Raw genomic sequence first — 20402 nt, forward strand, 5'->3', positions numbered from 1 at the left:
ACATCATTATTAATTATACTATGTTTAATCAATCCTTACCTATTAGGAGATCCAGATAACTTTGTACCTGAAAACCCATTAGTAACACCAGTTCACATTCAACCAAAGTGATATTTCCTATTTGCATATGCAATTCTACGATCTATCCCTAATAAATTAGGAGGTGTTATTGCATTATTTTTATCAATTAGAATCTTAATAATTTTACCATTTTATAATAAAACACCATTCCGAGGCATTCAATTTTACCCTATTAATCAAATTTTATTCTGAATTATAGTAGTTGTTGTATGCTTACTAACGTGAATTGGTAAACGACCTGTTGAGGAACCTTATATTATAACAGGTCAAATCTTAACAACTATCTACTTTACATATTTCTTAATTAATGTCCATGTCGCAAACGCATGAGATAAATTAATTAAGGAATAAAGTTAATTAGCTTAGGAAAAGCATATGTTTTGAAAACATAAAATTAGAAGTTTAACTCTTCTATTAACTTTTCTCAAAAAATTTCACTTAACAAATGATATAAATAAAATCTTTGTACCAACAAAGAAAATAAAAAAATTCAAAGATAAAGGTAAAAAACTTTTTCAAGCTAAGTACATTAATTTATCATAACGAAACTGTGGTAATGTTCCACGAACCCAAATAAAACCAAAAGATATAATAGCAAGCTTAATAAAAAATATAAAAGAATAAAAATCACCACCTAAAAAAATTAAAGCCAATAATATTCTTATGAAGACAATTCTAGTATATTCAGCTAAAAAAATTAAAGTAAAACCACCCGCACCATACTCAATATTAAATCCTGAAACCAACTCAGATTCCCCTTCAGCAAAATCAAAAGGAGTACGATTAGTTTCAGGTAAACAAGAAGCAAAACAAGCTAAAGCTAAAGGAAAAGAAATAATAATAAATCAACAATAAAGCTGATAGTTTATAAAATCAAACATATTAAAACTACCAATTAAAATAATTAAAGACAATAAAATTAAAGCTAAACTAACTTCATAAGAAATTGTTTGAGCAACAGAACGAAGATTACCTAATAATGAATAATTTGAATTAGAAGATCAACCAGCGATTATAACAGTATAAACACCTAACCTAGTACAACATAAAAAAAATAAAAATCCATAAGAAAAAGAACACATATAAGTTAAATAAGGAAAAATTACTCAAACGGCTAAAGAAATCATTAAATTAAAAACAGGGGAAAAATAATAAAGTAGGTAATTAGATATAATAGGAATTGGCTGCTCCTTACAAATTAACTTAATAGCATCCCTAAATGGCTGAGGAATTCCAACAAAACCTACCTTATTTGGACCCTTTCGAATCTGAATATAACCTAAAACCTTACGCTCTAATAAAGTTAAAAAGGCAACACTAATTAAAACACAAATAACCAATAAAAGAAAATTCAAAATAAATATAAATAAATCATAAAGTATCAATACTATTTGTAGAAAAAAATCTACATAAACGAATTCTAAATTCAACACATTAATCTGTCAAAATAGTAAATAAATTAATATTAATCAATATAACAAAAAATATTTTAACCATATGGTCCTTTCGTACTAATATGGATAAATAATCTTAGGATAGAAACCGACCTGGCTCACGCCGGTCTGAACTCAGATCAAGTAAGAATTTAAAGGTCGAACAGACCTAATCATTGGGCTCCTGCACCCAAAATTTTTCTTAATCCAACATCGAGGTCGCAATCTGTTTTGTCGATATGACCTCTCAAAAACAATTACGCTGTTATCCCTAAGGTAACTTAATCTTATGATCATAAATTATGGATCAAAATAACAAACATAAATAAATGATATAATAATGAAGAGTTTATCTATTCTTCATGTCACCCCAACAAAAATCATCATTAAATATAGAAAGAAAAACAAAAAACTATATAAAAGTAAAATGGTCAAGCTCTATAGGGTCTTCTCGTCCTAAAGAAGAATTTAAGCCTTTTGACTCAAAAGTTAAATTCAAAAATTTATTAAGAGACAGTTGATTTCACGTCAAGCCATTCATTCCAGCCACTAATTAAGAGACTAATGATTATGCTACCTTTGCACGGTCAAAATACCGCGGCTCTCTAAAAATACGCTCAGTGAGCAGGCCAGACCTCAAAGTATAAACAAGAGGACATGTTTTTGCTAAACAGGCGGAAATCAATTTTGCCTAGTTCCTTATAATAAGTTCACAAGGTAAAAATTTCATACAAATAAATATACTAATTCTATCATTATTACAAAAATTTTAAAATAAAATTAATAATCTTAATAAAAAACCTAAAATATTTATAAAATCAAGATAAAATATAATGAACTAAAACGTAATCTTAAAGATAGCTGGTTTAAAGCTTACTATTATATTTCTATAAAATAAATTATAGGTTATTAACTTCAAAGCTTATCCCTTAAAGAATAAATAAGATAATATTTTTACTTAAAAAATTAAATAAAAACAAATAACTTTAAAAAATTAAATTTTTTCTTAAGAAACTAGATATCTTGGGAAACGATTAACATCTCATTTCTATAAATAATTTAATAATAATTATGATACATTAACTATAAATTATTTATAAATCAACCCAAATCGAGACAAGTAAAATAAATACTAAAATTTTGATAAACCCTGATACAAAAGGTACAATAAATAAAATCTACTTAAATAAATTTAAAATAATATTTCATAAAACACTTACATTACCAATACACTATAATTTAAAAAATCAATTCTATAAAATATACTAAGACAAAAATACTATAAAATTATTTATATTAAATAATTAAATAAACAAAAATAAATATAATAAAATAAATAATCAAGATATCCTGATTTGCACAGAAAAATTTTCAGTGTAAATGAAACACTTTACTAATAAGTTATATCTTGAAACTCTTCCTAGATACACTTTCCAGTACATCTACTATGTTACGACTTATCTCATCTAAATTGAAGCTACTTTAAAATAGAATAGAATAATCAATAATGATAGCGACGGGCGATGTGTACACATCTCAGAGCCAATATCAGTTAAATTAAATAAATTAAATTACTATCAAATCCACCTTCATTAACAGTATTTCACTATCAAATCCGTTATAAACAAAAATCTATTGTAACCCACCTCCTCTTAACTATAAGCTGCACCTTGACCTGAAATATGTTATAATTATAAATCTTGAGAATTATAACTCTAAAAAGATTCTCTGATAACGGAGATATACAAACAAATAAATTAAGTAGAGTAAATCGTGTATTATCAATCATGGGGTAGGTTCCTCTGAATGGAATGAGATACCGCCAAATTCTTTGGGTTTAAAGACCTTAACTAATAGTACCCTGGTAAATATAATTAACATTTAAAATAATAGGGTATCTAATACTAGTTTATTATTTAAATTTCACAGATTCATAAAAAGGGCCACAAATAAATTTTAACATTTCACCTTACGAATTTATATTTCAACCCTAATAGTATAAACAACTGTTTTAACCAATAATATTCACTTGTATCAATCGTATAACCGCGGCTGCTGGCACGAATTATGCCGATACTAAATCAATTGCTAAATCCAAAATCACTTGATAATTAAATCAAATTACTGCAAAAAGAACATTTAGTCTAACAAAACTTACATATAATACAAAGAAAAAGTGATTAAACAAGCAAGAATAAAACTTTTAAAAATAAAAAATAAGAAATTTTTAAATTTATTAAATCAGGAAAAAATAAAAGATTCAAATATTTAAAGAAAAAAAGAAAATAAAAACAAACATTAACAAAAAAAAGAAACGCTCGCCTGTATGACCAAAACAACTTCTCTATTATCTATAATTAAAGATTAATTGGAACATGTATAGCAATAATTGTATTATATTCTTTCTTATTTATTCTTTCTTTTCACTAATAAATAAGGAAAGGTTAAATAATATAATAAATATGTTTTATACAATTATGTAATTTAATATAATATGTTATTAATATGAATTCTTTTTTTATATTAAGTTAACTTATATATATATTAGTTAAATAATCTAATTATAGATAAATTATGTTAATTATATTATTATAATTAATATAATTATTTATATTATTATAATATTTTATATATTAAAATTAATAATTTTATTTATTATATCCAATTATAATAATATTAAATATTAAATTACATATTATTATATATATTATATTATAATAACACATTTTAAGCTAAAAACATAAGTAGCTATAATCCTAGGTAAATCAATGTATTATAATAATCAATTAATAATAATAAGATGAAATAATAATCTTCTAATTTTAATTAAATGTAATATATTAATATAAATTATTTAATATATATATATATATATAAAAAATAAAAGGAGCAGGATAAATTAATTCTAATTAAACAAAATAATACATAAAAGAAATTCAAAAAAAACTTTCGATTTATATATTAAATAAATGAAGTGCCTGATTAAAGGGTTACCTTGATAGGGTAAATAAACTAAATAAAATTACCTTCATTAAAATTACATAAGATAGAATTAAACTACCTCCTTTAGTATCAAAAACTAACGTGCATCATACACCTTAATGTAAAAAGGTAAGCTAAACAAGCTAATGGGTTCATACCCCATTTATAGAGGTATCAATCCTCTCCTTTTTAATGACCAACAACTCTACAAAACTTCTCTTCCTATCAACATTAATGATAGGAACGATCCTGTCCATTTCATCTAATTCCTGATTTGGGGTTTGAATAGGACTTGAGATCAACTTACTTTCATTTATTCCGCTCCTAACAAGAGATAAAAATATAATAATAAACGAATCATTAATTAAATATTTTATTGTCCAAGCAATAGCATCGACAATATTATTATTTTCAATTTTGCTGATTCAAATAAAATATCCCATGGGATGGGAAACAGAATTTATCCCATCAATAATACTTAGATCTAGACTATTATTAAAGATTGGAGCTGCACCTTTCCATTTCTGATTTCCAGAAGTTATAGGAGCATCAAGATGAAATAATTGTTTAACATTAATAACATGACAAAAAATCGCCCCAATAATGGTCTTATCCTATTGTATTCAATTAAGAACTTTTATTTGAACAATTATTATCTTAAGAATTATGATTGGGGCAATAGGAGGTTTAAATCAAACATCCTTACGACAACTTTTAGCATATTCATCAATCAGACATCTAGGTTGAATAATTAGATCATTAACAGTCAGAGAAAACATCTGAGAACTATACTTCATTATTTACTCACTATTAAAATTAATTATAATTTATTATTTAAGCAAATAAATTTATTTTTCATAAATCAAATTTATTCAGCCAGAAATATAAAAACCGAAAATAAATTCATAATATTCTTATCTTTATTACCTTTAGGTGGACTACCACCATTCCTTGGATTCTTACCATAATGAATTGTATTACAATCGTTAATAGAAAACAATATAACAACTATTATAACTATTATAGTTGTATTAACTACAATTACACTCTACTACTATATACGTATTAGATTCTCAGCTCTAATTATATCATACACAGAAAATTCGTGATCTATAAAGATAAAGTCACAAAAATCAAGAATCATTCTTCCTATAACAGTAATAATTTCAACAATAGGATTGATTTCAACATCAACCTTAATTTCATTATACTAAGGACTTAAGTTAATCAAACTAATAACCTTCAAAGTTATAATTAAAAGAATAATCTTTTAGGCCTTAGTAAAATTTTACACCTCTAGAATTGCAGTCTAGAATCATAATTGAATATAAGACCTAAATATGATAAGAGAGAAAACATCTCATAAGTAGATTTGCAGTCTACCACCTAAAATTCAGCCATCTTACTGCAAAAATGATTATTCTCAACAAACCATAAGGACATTGGTACTTTATATTTTCTATTTGGAGCATGAGCAGGAATAGTAGGAACATCAATAAGAATACTTATTCGTGCTGAACTTGGTCAACCCGGATCTCTAATTGGGGATGACCAGATTTATAATGTTATTATTACAGCTCACGCATTCGTAATAATTTTCTTTATAGTAATACCTATTATAATTGGTGGATTTGGTAATTGACTTGTTCCACTAATAATTGGTGCACCAGATATAGCATTTCCACGAATAAATAATATAAGTTTTTGATTACTACCACCTTCACTAACCCTTCTTCTTACATCTTCTATAGTAGATAATGGTGCTGGTACAGGATGAACAGTTTACCCTCCTCTAGCAGGAGCTATTGCACACGGGGGTGCATCTGTAGATCTAGCTATTTTTTCACTACACTTAGCAGGTGTATCATCTATTCTTGGTGCAGTAAATTTCATTACAACAGCAATTAATATACGATCAGAAAGTATAACTTTAGATCTAACACCTTTATTTGTATGATCAGTAGCTATTACAGCATTACTTCTCCTTCTTTCACTTCCAGTTTTAGCAGGAGCTATTACTATATTATTAACAGATCGAAATTTAAATACATCATTCTTTGACCCTGCAGGAGGGGGTGTCCCAATTCTATATCAACATCTATTTTGATTCTTTGGACACCCAGAAGTTTATATTTTAATTCTACCGGGGTTCGGAATTATTTCACATATTGTATGTCAAGAAAGAGGAAAAATTGAATCATTTGGAACATTAGGTATAATTTATGCTATACTATCAATTGGACTAATAGGATTTATTGTATGAGTACATCATATATTTACAGTAGGAATGGATGTTGACACACGAGCATATTTTACATCAGCAACAATAATTATTGCTGTACCTACAGGAATTAAGGTATTTAGATGATTAGCTACATTATATGGAACTAAATTCAAGTTCAATCCACCATTATAATGAGCTCTAGGATTTATTTTCCTATTTACAATTGGTGGATTAACAGGATTAGTATTAGCAAATTCATCACTTGATATTGTATTACATGATACATATTATGTAGTAGCCCACTTTCATTATGTATTATCTATAGGAGCAGTATTTGCAATTATAGGAGGTGTCATTCAATGATATCCACTATTATCAGGATTAACTATAAATAATACATGATGAAAAATCCAATTTACAATTATATTCATTGGAGTAAACTTAACATTCTTTCCTCAACACTTCCTAGGATTAGCAGGAATACCTCGACGATACTCAGACTACCCAGACGCATATACATCATGAAACGTAGTATCAAGAATTGGGTCTACAATTTCTATTGTAGGAATCATTGTATTCATTGTAATTATATGAGAAAGAATGGTTACAAACCGAGCAATTATATTTAGAGCTAACATAAGAAGATCAACAGAATGACTACAAAATAACCCTCCTGCAGAACATAGTTACTCAGAATTACCATTAATCTCTAGATTCTAATATGGCAGATTAGTGCAGTAGATTTAAGCTCTACAAATAAAGGTTTGACCTTTTATTAGAAAATATTTATTAACGGCAACATGATCAAATTTATCTCTTCAAGATGGAGCTTCACCATTAATGGAACAATTATCATTCTTTCATGATCATACTATGGTCGTATTATTATTAATTACAGTAATTGTAGGTTATGCCTTAAGTTATATATTATTTATTGCCTATACTAACCGTAATATACTTCATGGACATTTAATTGAAACAATCTGAACAGCTTTACCAGCAATTACATTAATTTTTATTGCCCTTCCATCATTACGACTATTATATTTACTTGATGATTCAGTAGATGCAATAATCACAATTAAAACCATTGGACGACAATGATATTGAAGATATGAATATTCAGACTTCATAGACGTAGAATTTGACACTTATATAACACCAGAACAAGACCTAGAAAATGATGGATTTCGACTGCTACATATAGATAACCGAACAATCCTACCAATAAATACAGAAGTACGAGTATTAACAAGAGCATCAGATGTTCTACACTCATGAGCAGTTCCTGCATTAGGGGTTAAAATTGATGCAACGCCAGGTCGGTTAAATCAAGGAACATTCACAATAAATCGACCTGGATTATTCTATTTATACCAATTGTAATTGAAAGAACTTCAGTAAATTTATTTTTTAAGTGATTATCTAAGATAATTTAAGGAGTTAGTTAAAATAAATAACATTAGAGTGTCAATCTAAAGTAACTAGAAAAATTAGTACACCTTGAAATTCATCAGATGACTGAAAGTAAGTAATGGTCTCTTAAACCAAATAATAGTAAATTAACGACTACTTCTGATGGGGAAATTATATCCAAATCCCTCAAACATCCCCTCTTATATGATTCTCACTATTCATTATATTTTCAGCTACATTAATCTTGTTTAATCAAATAAACTTCTTCTCATTTAAACCTAACCTTATTAAAAGAGCAGAAAAAGGAACAATTGAAATAAAAAACTTAAATTGAAAATGATAACAAATCTATTCTCAACATTTGACCCATCAACTAACATCTTTAATTTATCATTAAATAGAACTAGAAAATTTCTAGGACTATTATTAATCCCATCACTATTTTGACTTACACCATCACGAATTAACATTATCTGAAATAAACTAAATTTAACCTTACATAATGAATTTAAAACACTACTTGGACCAAAATTATTTAAAGGAACAACATTCATTTTCATCTCAATTCTTATTATAATATTATTTAACAATTTCATAGGATTATTCCCTTATATTTTTACTAGAACAAGACATTTAGCATTAACATTTGCAATTGCCCTACCTATATGACTAAGATTTATATTATTTGGATGAATTAACCATACTAATCATATCTTTCTATTATTGTTCCTGTTATTAATCCAACTAGGAAGGTTTGAAGGATAATAAAAAGCATTATTGATATTGGGTGTCTTAATTTAATAAAATTAATATTTATTACATTTGATAATGATATCATTTTTATTTTGATCATTTCAGGGGTTAGTTTATTTAAAATATCGGTTTTGGGGACCGATGATGGAAGCTTTTTCACCTCTGAAGTTTTAAAAGTGGGGGCTGGACTTATTTCCGGTTTACAAGACCGGCGTTTTTTTTAAACTATTAAAACTAATGTTTATATTCTCTATTTTTACTTCTTTATTGATTTATTTTGCTGGGGTTTATGTTTTTTCTTCTAAACGTAAACATTTATTAATGGTTCTTTTGAGATTAGAATATATTGTTCTTTCTTTATTTATATTAGTTATTGTTTTTCTTATTGAGTTTGATTATGATTATTTTTTTCCTGTTATTTTTTTAGTTTTTTCTGTTTGTGAGGGTGCTTTAGGTCTTTCTATTTCAGTTTCAATAATTCGTTCTCATGGTAATGATTTTTTTAATTCTTTTGGTTTATCTTTATGTTAAAGTATTTATTTATAACTATTTTTTTGATCCCTCTTTGTTTATTAAATAATTGTTGATGGTTGGTTCATTCATTATGTTTCTGTCGAGTTTTGTGTTTATAATTTGTGTTTATTCATTTGCTGATTTGAATATAATTAGATATAATTTTGGTATTGATTATTTTTCTTTTAGTTTAATTTTGCTTAGTTTTTGGATTTGTTCTTTAATAATCACTGCTAGAGGTTCAGTTTATTTAAGTTCATATCATTCTAATTTTTTTGATTTTAATAATTATGCTTTACTGTTCATTTGCTAGATTAAGTCTTCTTTCTTTTTATATTTTTTTTAGGCTAGATTAGTTCCTACTTTACTTTTAATTTTGGGTTGGGGTTATCAACCTGAGCGTTTGCAGGCTGGTGTTTATTTAATTTTTTATACTTTGGTTGCTAGATTACCTTTATTATTAGTTTTATTTAAGGTTTATGATTTTTCTAATACTTTATATTTTCCTTTATTAGTTGATTTTGGTTCTTATTATTTTATGTTTTATGTATTTATAATTTTGGCTTTTTTAGTTAAGATACCTATGTTTTTGGTTCATTTATGACTTCCTAAGGCTCATGTAGAGGCCCCTATTTCAGGTAGAATGACTCTTGCTGGTGTTTTATTAAAGTTAGGTGGTTATGGTATTTTTCGTGTTATAAAGGTTATTTCTTATTTGGGTTTAAAGTTTAACTATTTTTGATTATCTTTGGGTTTATCTGGGGGTGTTATTGTAAGATTTATTTGTTTTCGTCAGGTTGATTTAAAGTCTTTAATTACATATTCTTCTGTTGCTCATATAAGAATGTTTATTGGTGGATTGATGACTATGAATTGTTGAGGTTGTGTAGGTTCTCTTTCTCTAATGGTTGGTCATGGTTTATATTCTTCTGGTTTATTTTGTTTATCTAATATTATTTATGAACGTTTAGGTAGACAAAGATTATTAATTAACAAGGGTATAATTAATATGATGCCAAGAATGGCTTTATGATGCTTTCTTTTAAGATCATCAAATATGGCTGCTCCTCCTTCTTTAAATTTGGTAGGTGAAATTAGATTATTAAATAGAATTATATCTTGTTCTTCTTTTAGATTCTTTGCTTTGATTTTTTTATCTTTTTTTTAGAGCTGTTTATACTTTGTATATATATTCTTATTCTCAGCATGGAAATTATTATTCTGGTGTTTATACTTGTTCTCTTGGTTATTTTCGTGAATATCATCTTTTACTTTTACATTGATTGCCTTTAAATATTCTCTGTTTAAAGGGTGAATATTTCTTTGTTTAGTTTGCTTAAGTATTTTAATTAAAAATATTGTTTTGTGGAATCAATGATATGAAGTTTTTCATCTTAGGCCGTGAATTTATTTTCTATTTGTTCTTTCAGTTTTTTTTCTTTGTTTTTTTCGAGAACTATAATTTTTATTTTAGGTATTTATTATTTAATAATTGATTATAGAGTTTTTGTTGAGTGAGAGCTTTTCAATTTAAATGGCTCTATAGTTGTTATAACTTTAATTTTGGATTGAATATCTCTTATTTTTATATCTTTTGTTATATATATTTCTTCTTAAGTTATTTATTATAGAGAGGATTATATATCTGGTGAAAAGTATATAAATCGTTTTATTATTATTGTTCTAATGTTTATTCTTTCTATAGGTTTTTTAATTATTAGTCCTAATTTAATTAGAATTTTATTAGGTTGAGATGGTTTAGGTTTAGTTTCTTATTGTTTAGTTATTTATTATCAAAATGTAAAATCTTATAGTGCTGGTATATTAACTGCACTTTCTAATCGTATTGGTGATGTTGCTATTTTAATTTCTATTGCATGAATGTTAAATTTTGGTGGTTGAAATTATATTTATTATTATGATTTTATTTCTAATTCTTTTGAAATAAAGCTCATTACTATATTAATTGTTTTAGCAGCTATAACTAAGAGAGCTCAGATTCCTTTCTCTTCATGACTTCCTGCTGCTATAGCAGCTCCTACTCCTGTTTCTGCTTTAGTTCATTCTTCTACTCTTGTTACTGCTGGTGTTTATTTATTAATTCGTTTTAGACCAATATTAGATACTTATAATTGTGGTTGATTTTTACTTTTAATTGGTTGTATAACTATATTTATGGCTGGATTGGGCGCTAATTTTGAATTTGATTTGAAGAAGATTATTGCTCTTTGTACTTTAAGACAACTTGGTTAATAATAAGAATTTTGGCTATGGGTTATCCAAAGCTTGCATTTTTTCGTTTATTGGCTCATGCTTTATTTAAGGCATTATTATTTATATGTGCAGGTTCAATAATTCATAATTTGAAGGATTCTCAGGATATTCGTTTTATAGGATCAATTGTTAATTTCATACCTTTAACTTCAGTTTGTTTTAATGTTTCTAGTTTATCTTTGTGTGGAATACCTTTTTTAGCGGAATTTTATTCAAAGGATTTAATTCTTGAGATGGTTTGTTTAAGATGAATTAATTGTTTAATTTTTTTCTTTATTTTTTTTCTACTGGTTTAACTGCTTCTTATTCTTTTCCTTTGTTTTATTATTCAATATCTGGAAATAATAATTTTTATTCTAGATTTTCTTTTGATGATAAGGGTTATTATATTTCATTTGGAATAATTGGTCTATTGTTTGTTGCTGTTTTTGGTGGTAGTCTTTTATCTTGATTAATTTTTCCTATTCCTCATGTGATTGCTTTACCTTATTATTTAAAGTTTTTAACTATTACAGTTGTTATTTTAGGTGCTTATTTAGGTTATCTTATTTCTAATTTTGATTTTTCTCATAATTTATTTTCTTTAAGTATACTTTCTTTTGTAAGATTTGCTGGTTCTATATGATTTATACCTTTTCTTTCAACTAAGATTATTAGATATTTTCCTTTAAAAATAGGTTATTATTCATCTAAGTCATTTGATTATGGTTGTGGTGAATTACTTGGTGGTCAAGGTTTATATAGATTATTTATTTATTTAATTGGTTATATTCAAGGTTGATATGATTCTAATTTCAAGATTTATCTTTTAACTTTTATTTTTTGAATATTTATTTGGGTAATATTATTTTTCGTTTACTTAAATAGCTTATAATTAGAGCGTGACACTGAAGATGTTAAGGAAGTATTTTTACTTTTAGGTATTTATAAATATAGATATATTATTTTTACAGTGAAAATGTAATGTTTTATTTAAACTATATAAATTTTAGAAATGTTAACGGAGTTTAACCGCTAATATAAAAAGTTAGCAGCTTTCATATTGGCTTTACATTTCCTTAATTGGAACTATTATAGTTCAATTATATTATTAACAGTAATACGCCTCTTTTTGGATTCAATTAATAAGAATAAGGGTAGTATATACCAATCTTCCAGGTCGAAACTGACTGAAATATTTCGCTTCTTATTCTATTTAAGGTTGATTGATATTATCAATACTTTTTGAATGCAACCCAAATGTTATGTTTAACTACAACCCTTTATTCTGCTCATTGTAATGCTCCTTGATTTCATTCATGGAATAGTCCACCTAGTAGAACTAGAATAAAAAATATTGTTGATACTGTTCAGATTATAATGTATGATGTTTTAAAAATAATTACAATTGGTAGAATTAGTGCAATTTCTACATCAAAAATTAAAAAGATTACTGCGATTAGGAAGAATCGTAGTGAGAATGGTATTCGTGCTGATCTTTTTGGATCAAACCCACATTCAAATGGTGATCTTTTTTCTCGATCATTAATTAATTTTTTTGATAGTGTTGTTGCCAGGATTATAACAATTATTGGAATAATAAATCTAATGAAAACTCTTGTGGATAGAACTAGAATTGTTTTTCTTGATTTATATCAAGCTTTCTGATTGGAAGTCAAATGTACTATTTATACTAGAAAAACAATTATCTACCTCATCAATAAATAGAGATATATAAGAATAATCATACTACGTCTACGAAGTGTCAGTATCATGCTGCTGCTTCAAATCCAAAGTGGGGTCTTGGTGAGATTTGATTTATTGAGTGTCGAAGTAGACATGTTGATAAAAAGATTGTTCCAATAATTACGTGTAAACCATGGAATCCTGTTGCAACAAAGAATGTTGACCCATAAACTGCATCTGCAATGGTAAAAGGTGCTTCTCAATATTCATATGCTTGGAGTATTGTAAAGTATAGTCCTAATAACACTGTGAAGAATAATCCTTGTAGTGCTTGAGTATGATTAGATTCCATTAAACTATGATGTGCTCATGTTACTGTTACTCCTGATGCTAAAAGAATAGCTGTATTAAGTAATGGAATTTGTATAGGGTTAAAGGGTGAATTCCTATTGGAGGTCATAGTATTTCTAGTTCAATTGTTGGTGCTAATCTTCTTCTAAAGAATGCTCAAAAAAAAGAAACGAAAAATAATACCTCTGATGCAATAAATAAAATTATTCCTCATCGTAATCCAATTGATACAAATCCTGTATGTAATCCTTGATATGTTCCTTCTTGTACTACATCTCGTCATCATTCAATTATGGTTAGTAGGGTAATTCCAAATCCAATTATAAATAAGTTAATATTAAATAGGTGGAATCATTTTTCTAGTCCTGATACTAGGACTATAGCTCCAATTGCTCCTGTTAATGGTCAAGGTCTATAGTCTACTAAGTGGAATGGGTGGTTTGAGTGAGTTGTTAACATAGGTTTAATATACTTCTCTAGAATATAGAGTTCTTAGAATTGAGAAAACATAGGCTTGAATTATTGCTACTGCTGATTCTAGAATTAATAGAAGTATTTGTCCAATAATTAGTATTGAGATTAAGTTTATTGCTATAGATGGTCCTGTGTTTCCTAATAAGGTTAATAATAAGTGTCCTGCAATTATATTTGCTGCTAACCGTACTGCTAATGTACCTGGTCGAATAACATTACTAATTGTTTCAATTAGTACTATAAATGATATTAATGCGGGCGGTGTACCTTGTGGTACAAGGTGTGTAAATATATGATTAGTATGTTTAATTCATCCAAATAATATAAATCTTAGTCATATAGGTAGGGCAATTGCAAATGTTAATGCTAAATGTCTTGTTCTAGTAAAAATATAAGGGAATAATCCTATGAAATTGTTAAATAATATTATAATAAGAATTGAGATGAAAATGAATGTTGTTCCATTAAATGATTTTGGTCCAAGTAGTGTTTTAAATTCACTATGTAAGGTTAAATTTAGTTTATTTCAGATAATGTTAATTCGTGATGGTGTAAGTCAAAATAGTGATGTGATTAATAATAGTCCTAGAAATGTTCTAGTTCAATTTAATGATAAATTAAAGATGTTAGTTGATGGGTCAAATGTTGAGAATAGATTTGTTATCATTTTCAATTTAAGTTTTTTATTTCAATTGTTCCTTTTTCTGCTCTTTTAATAAGGTTAGGTTTAAATGAGAAGAAGTTTATTTGATTAAACAAGATTAATGTAGCTGAAAATATAATGAATAGTGAGAATCATATAAGAGGGGATATTTGAGGGATTTGGATATAATTTCCCCATCAGAAGTAGTCGTTAATTTACTATTATTTGGTTTAAGAGACCATTACTTACTTTCAGTCATCTGATGAATTTCAAGGTGTACTAATTTTTTTAGTTACTTTAGATTGACACTCTAATGTTATTTATTTTAACTAACTCCTTAAATTATCTTAGATAATCACTTAAAAAATAAATTTACTGAAGTTCTTTCAATTACAATTGGTATAAATAGAATAATCCAGGTCGATTTATTGTGAATGTTCCTTGATTTAACCGACCTGGCGTTGCATCAATTTTAACCCCTAATGCAGGAACTGCTCATGAGTGTAGAACATCTGATGCTCTTGTTAATACTCGTACTTCTGTATTTATTGGTAGGATTGTTCGGTTATCTATATGTAGCAGTCGAAATCCATCATTTTCTAGGTCTTGTTCTGGTGTTATATAAGTGTCAAATTCTACGTCTATGAAGTCTGAATATTCATATCTTCAATATCATTGTCGTCCAATGGTTTTAATTGTGATTATTGCATCTACTGAATCATCAAGTAAATATAATAGTCGTAATGATGGAAGGGCAATAAAAATTAATGTAATTGCTGGTAAAGCTGTTCAGATTGTTTCAATTAAATGTCCATGAAGTATATTACGGTTAGTATAGGCAATAAATAATATATAACTTAAGGCATAACCTACAATTACTGTAATTAATAATAATACGACCATAGTATGATCATGAAAGAATGATAATTGTTCCATTAATGGTGAAGCTCCATCTTGAAGAGATAAATTTGATCATGTTATCATTAATAAATATTTTCTAATAAAAGGTCAAACCTTTATTTGTAGAGCTTAAATCTACTGCACTAATCTGCCATATTAGAATCTAGAGATTAATGGTAATTCTGAGTAACTATGTTCTGCAGGAGGGTTATTTTGTAGTCATTCTGTTGATCTTCTTATGTTAGCTCTAAATATAATTGCTCAGTTTGTAACCATTCTTTCTCATATAATTACAATGAATATAATGATTCCTACAATAGAAATTGTAGACCCAATTCTTGATACTACGTTTCATGATGTATATGCGTCTGGGTAGTCTGAGTATCGTCGAGGTATTCCTGCTAATCCTAGGAAGTGTTGAGGAAAGAATGTTAAGTTTACTCCAATGAATATAATTGTAAATTGGATTTTTAATCATGTATTATTTATAGTTAATCCTGTAAATAGTGGATATCATTGAATGACACCTCCTATAATTGCAAATACTGCTCCTATAGATAATACATAATGAAAGTGGGCTACTACATAATACGTATCATGTAATACAATATCAAGTGATGAATTTGCTAATACTAATCCTGTTAATCCACCAATTGTAAATAGGAAAATAAATCCTAGAGCTCATAATAATGGTGGATTGAACTTGAATTTAGTTCCATATAATGTAGCTAATCATCTAAATACCTTAATTCCTGTAGGTACAGCAATAATTATTGTTGCTGATGTAAAATATGCTCGTGTGTCAACGTCCATTCCCACTGTAAAAATATGATGTGCTCATACAATAAATCCTATTAGTCCAATTGATAGTATAGCATAAATTATACCTAATGTTCCAAATGATTCAATTTTTCCTCTTTCTTGACATATAATATGTGAAATAATTCCGAACCCCGGTACAATTAAAATATAAACTTCTGGGTGTCAAAAGAATCAAAATAGATGTTGATATAGAATTGGGTCACCCCCTCCTGCAGGGTCAAAGAATGATGTATTTAAATTTCGATCTGTTAATAATATAGTAATAGCTCCTGCTAAAACTGGAAGTGAAAGAAGGAGAAGTAATGCTGTAATAGCTACTGATCATACAAATAAAGGTGTTTGATCTAAAGTTATACTTTCTGATCGTATATTAATTGCTGTTGTAATGAAATTTACTGCACCAAGAATAGATGATAAACCTGCTAAGTGTAGTGAAAAAATAGCTAGATCTACAGATGCACCCCTGTGTGCAATAGCTCCTGCTAGAGGAGGGTAAACTGTTCATCCTGTACCAGCACCATTATCTACTATAGAAGATGTAAGAAGAAGGGTTAGTGAAGGTGGTAGTAATCAAAAACTTATATTATTTATTCGTGGAAATGCTATATCTGGTGCACCAATTATTAGTGGAACAAGTCAATTACCAAATCCACCAATTATAATAGGTATTACTATAAAGAAAATTATTACGAATGCGTGAGCTGTAATAATAACATTATAAATCTGGTCATCCCCAATTAGAGATCCGGGTTGACCAAGTTCAGCACGAATAAGTATTCTTATTGATGTTCCTACTATTCCTGCTCATGCTCCAAATAGAAAATATAAAGTACCAATGTCCTTATGGTTTGTTGAGAATAATCATTTTTGCGGTAAGATGGCTGAATTTTAGGTGGTAGACTGTAAATCTACTTATGAGATGTTTTCTCTCTTGTCATATTTAGGTCTTATATTCAATTATGATTCTAGACTGCAATTCTAGAGGTGTAAAATTTTACTAAGGCCTAAAAGATTATTCTTTTAATTATAACTTTGAAGGTTATTAGTTTGATTAACTTAAGTCCTTAGTATAATGCAATTAAGGTTGATGTTGAAATCAATCCTATTGTTGAAATTATTACTGTTATAGGAAGAATGATTCTTGATTTTTGGGACTTTATCTTTATAGATCACGAATTTTCTGTGTATGATATAATTAGAGCTGAGAATCTAATACGTATATAGTAGTAGAGTGTAATTGTAGTTAATACAACTATTATAGTTATAATAGTTGTTATATTGTTTTCTATTAACGATTGTATTACAATTCATTTTGGTAAGAATCCAAGGAATGGTGGTAGTCCACCTAAAGATAATAAAGATAAGAATATTATGAATTTAATTTCGGTTTTTATATTTCTGGCTGAATAAATTTGATTTATGAAAAATAAATTTATTTGCTTAAATAATAAAACTATAATTAATCTTAATAGTGAGTAAATAATGAAGTATAGTTCTCAGATGTTTTCTCTGACTGTTAATGATATAATTATTCAACCTAGATGTCTGATTGATGAATATGCTAAAAGTTGTCGTAAGGATGTTTGATTTAAACCTCCTATTGCCCCAATAATAATTCTTAAGATAATAATTGTTCAAATAAAAGTTCTTAATTGAATACAATAGGATAAGACCATTATTGGGGCGATTTTTTGTCATGTTACTAATGTTAAACAATTATTTCATCTTGATGCTCCTATAACTTCTGGAAATCAGAAATGGAAAGGTGCAGCTCCAATCTTTAATAATAGTCTAGATCTAATTATTATTGATGGGATAAATTCTGTTTCCCATCCCATGGGATATTTTATTTGAATCAGCAAAATTGAAAATAATAATATTGTCGATGCTATTGCTTGGACAATAAAATATTTAATTGATGATTTGTTTATTATTATATTATTATTTCTTGTTAGGAGCGGAATAAATGAAAGTAAGTTGATCTCAAGTCCTATTCAAACCCCAAATCAGGAATTTGATGAAATGGATAGGATCGTTCCTATCATTAATGTTGATAGGAAGAGAAGTTTTGTAGAGTTGTTGGTCATTAAAAAGGAGAGGATTGATACCTCTATAAATGGGGTATGAACCCATTAGCTTGTTTAGCTTACCTTTTTACATTAAGGTGTATGATGCACGTTAGTTTTTGATACTAAAGGAGGTAGTTTAATTCTATCTTATGTAATTTTAATGAAGGTAATTTTATTTACTTTATTTACCCTATCAAGGTAACCCTTTAATCAGGCACTTCATTTATTTAATATATATAACTCGAAAGTTTTTTTTTGAAATTCTTTTATGTATTATTTTGTTTAATTAGAATTAATTTATCCAGCTCCTTTAATTTTTTTTATGTATATATATAAAAAATAATTTATATTAATATATTATATTTAATTAAAATTAAAAGATTATAAGTTCTTCTTAATATTATTAATTGATTATTATAATACATTCATTTACCTAGGATTATAGCTACTAATGTTTTTAGCTTAAAATAGGTTATTATAATATAATATATATAATAATATGTAATTTAATATTTAATATTATTATAATTGGATATAAAAATAAAATTATTAATTTTAAATATAAAATATTATAATAATATAAATAATTATATTAATTATAATAATATAATTAACATAAATTATCTATAATTAGATTATTTAACTAATATATATATAAGTTAACTTAATATAAAAAAAGAATTCATATTAATAACATATTATATTAAATTACATAATTGTGTAAATTATATTTATTATATTATTTAATCTTTCTTTATTTATTAGTGAAAAGAAAGATTAAATAAGAAAGAATATAATACATTTATTGCTATACATGTTCCATATTAATCTTTAATTATTTATAATAGAGAAGTTGTTGTGGTCATACAGGGGTGCGTTTCTTTTTTTTTGTTAATGTTTGTGGTTTTTTTCTTTTTTTTCTTTAAATAATTGAATCTTTAATTTTTTCCTGATTTAATAAATTTAAAAATTTCTTATTTTTTATTTTAAAGTTTTATTCTTGCTTGTTTATTCACTTTTTCTTTGTATTATATGTAAGTTTTGTTAGACTAAATGTTCTTTTTGCAGTAATTTGATTTAATTATCAAGTGATTTTGGATTTAGCAATTGATTTAGTATCGGCATAATTCGTGCCAGCAGCCGCGGTTATACGATTGATACAAGTGAATATTATTGGTTAAAACAGTTGTTTATACTATTACGGTTGAAATATAAATTTGTAAGGTGAAATGTTTAAATTTATTTGTGGCCCTTTTTATGAATCTGTGAAATTTAAATAATAAACTAGGATTAGATACCCTATTATTTGAAATGTTAATTATATTTACCAGGGTACTATTAGTTAAGGTCTTTAAACCCAAAGAATTTGGCGGTATCTCATTCCATTCAGAGGAACCTACCCCATGATTGATAATACCCGATTTACTCTACTTAATTTATTTGTTTGTATATCTCTGTTATCAGATAATCTTTTTAGAGTTATAATGCTCAAGATTTATAATTATCAAATATTTCAGGTCAAGGTGCAGCTTATAGTTAAGAGGAGGTGGGTTACAATAGATTTTTGTTTATAACGGATTTGATAGTGAAATACTGTTAATGAAGGTGGATTTGATAGTAATTTAATTTATTTAATTTAACTGATATTGGCTCTGAGATGTGTACACATCGCCCGTCGCTCTCTTTATTGATTATTCTATTCTATTTTAAAGTAGCTTCAATTTTGATGAGATAAGTCGTAACATAGTAGATGTACTGGAAAGTGTATCTAGGAAGAGTTTCAAGATATAACTTATTAGTAA

General features: G+C 26.9%; 1 long non-coding RNA gene across 1 annotated transcript in view; it reads right to left on the minus strand.

The window, feature by feature from the left end:
• Positions 1-1532: 1532 nt before the first annotated feature.
• The window catches only part of LOC126291642 (uncharacterized), a 32541-nt gene continuing 13671 nt past the window's right edge, over positions 1533-20402 (minus strand). Inside the window, exon 2 of the long non-coding RNA XR_007551828.1 lies at positions 1533-2149. This is a non-coding gene — a long non-coding RNA (uncharacterized LOC126291642). The remainder of the gene's footprint in view (positions 2150-20402) is intronic.

This window comes from Schistocerca gregaria, chromosome 9 (genome assembly GCF_023897955.1).
Source record: "Schistocerca gregaria isolate iqSchGreg1 chromosome 9, iqSchGreg1.2, whole genome shotgun sequence".
Lineage (NCBI taxonomy): Eukaryota > Metazoa > Arthropoda > Insecta > Orthoptera > Acrididae > Schistocerca > Schistocerca gregaria.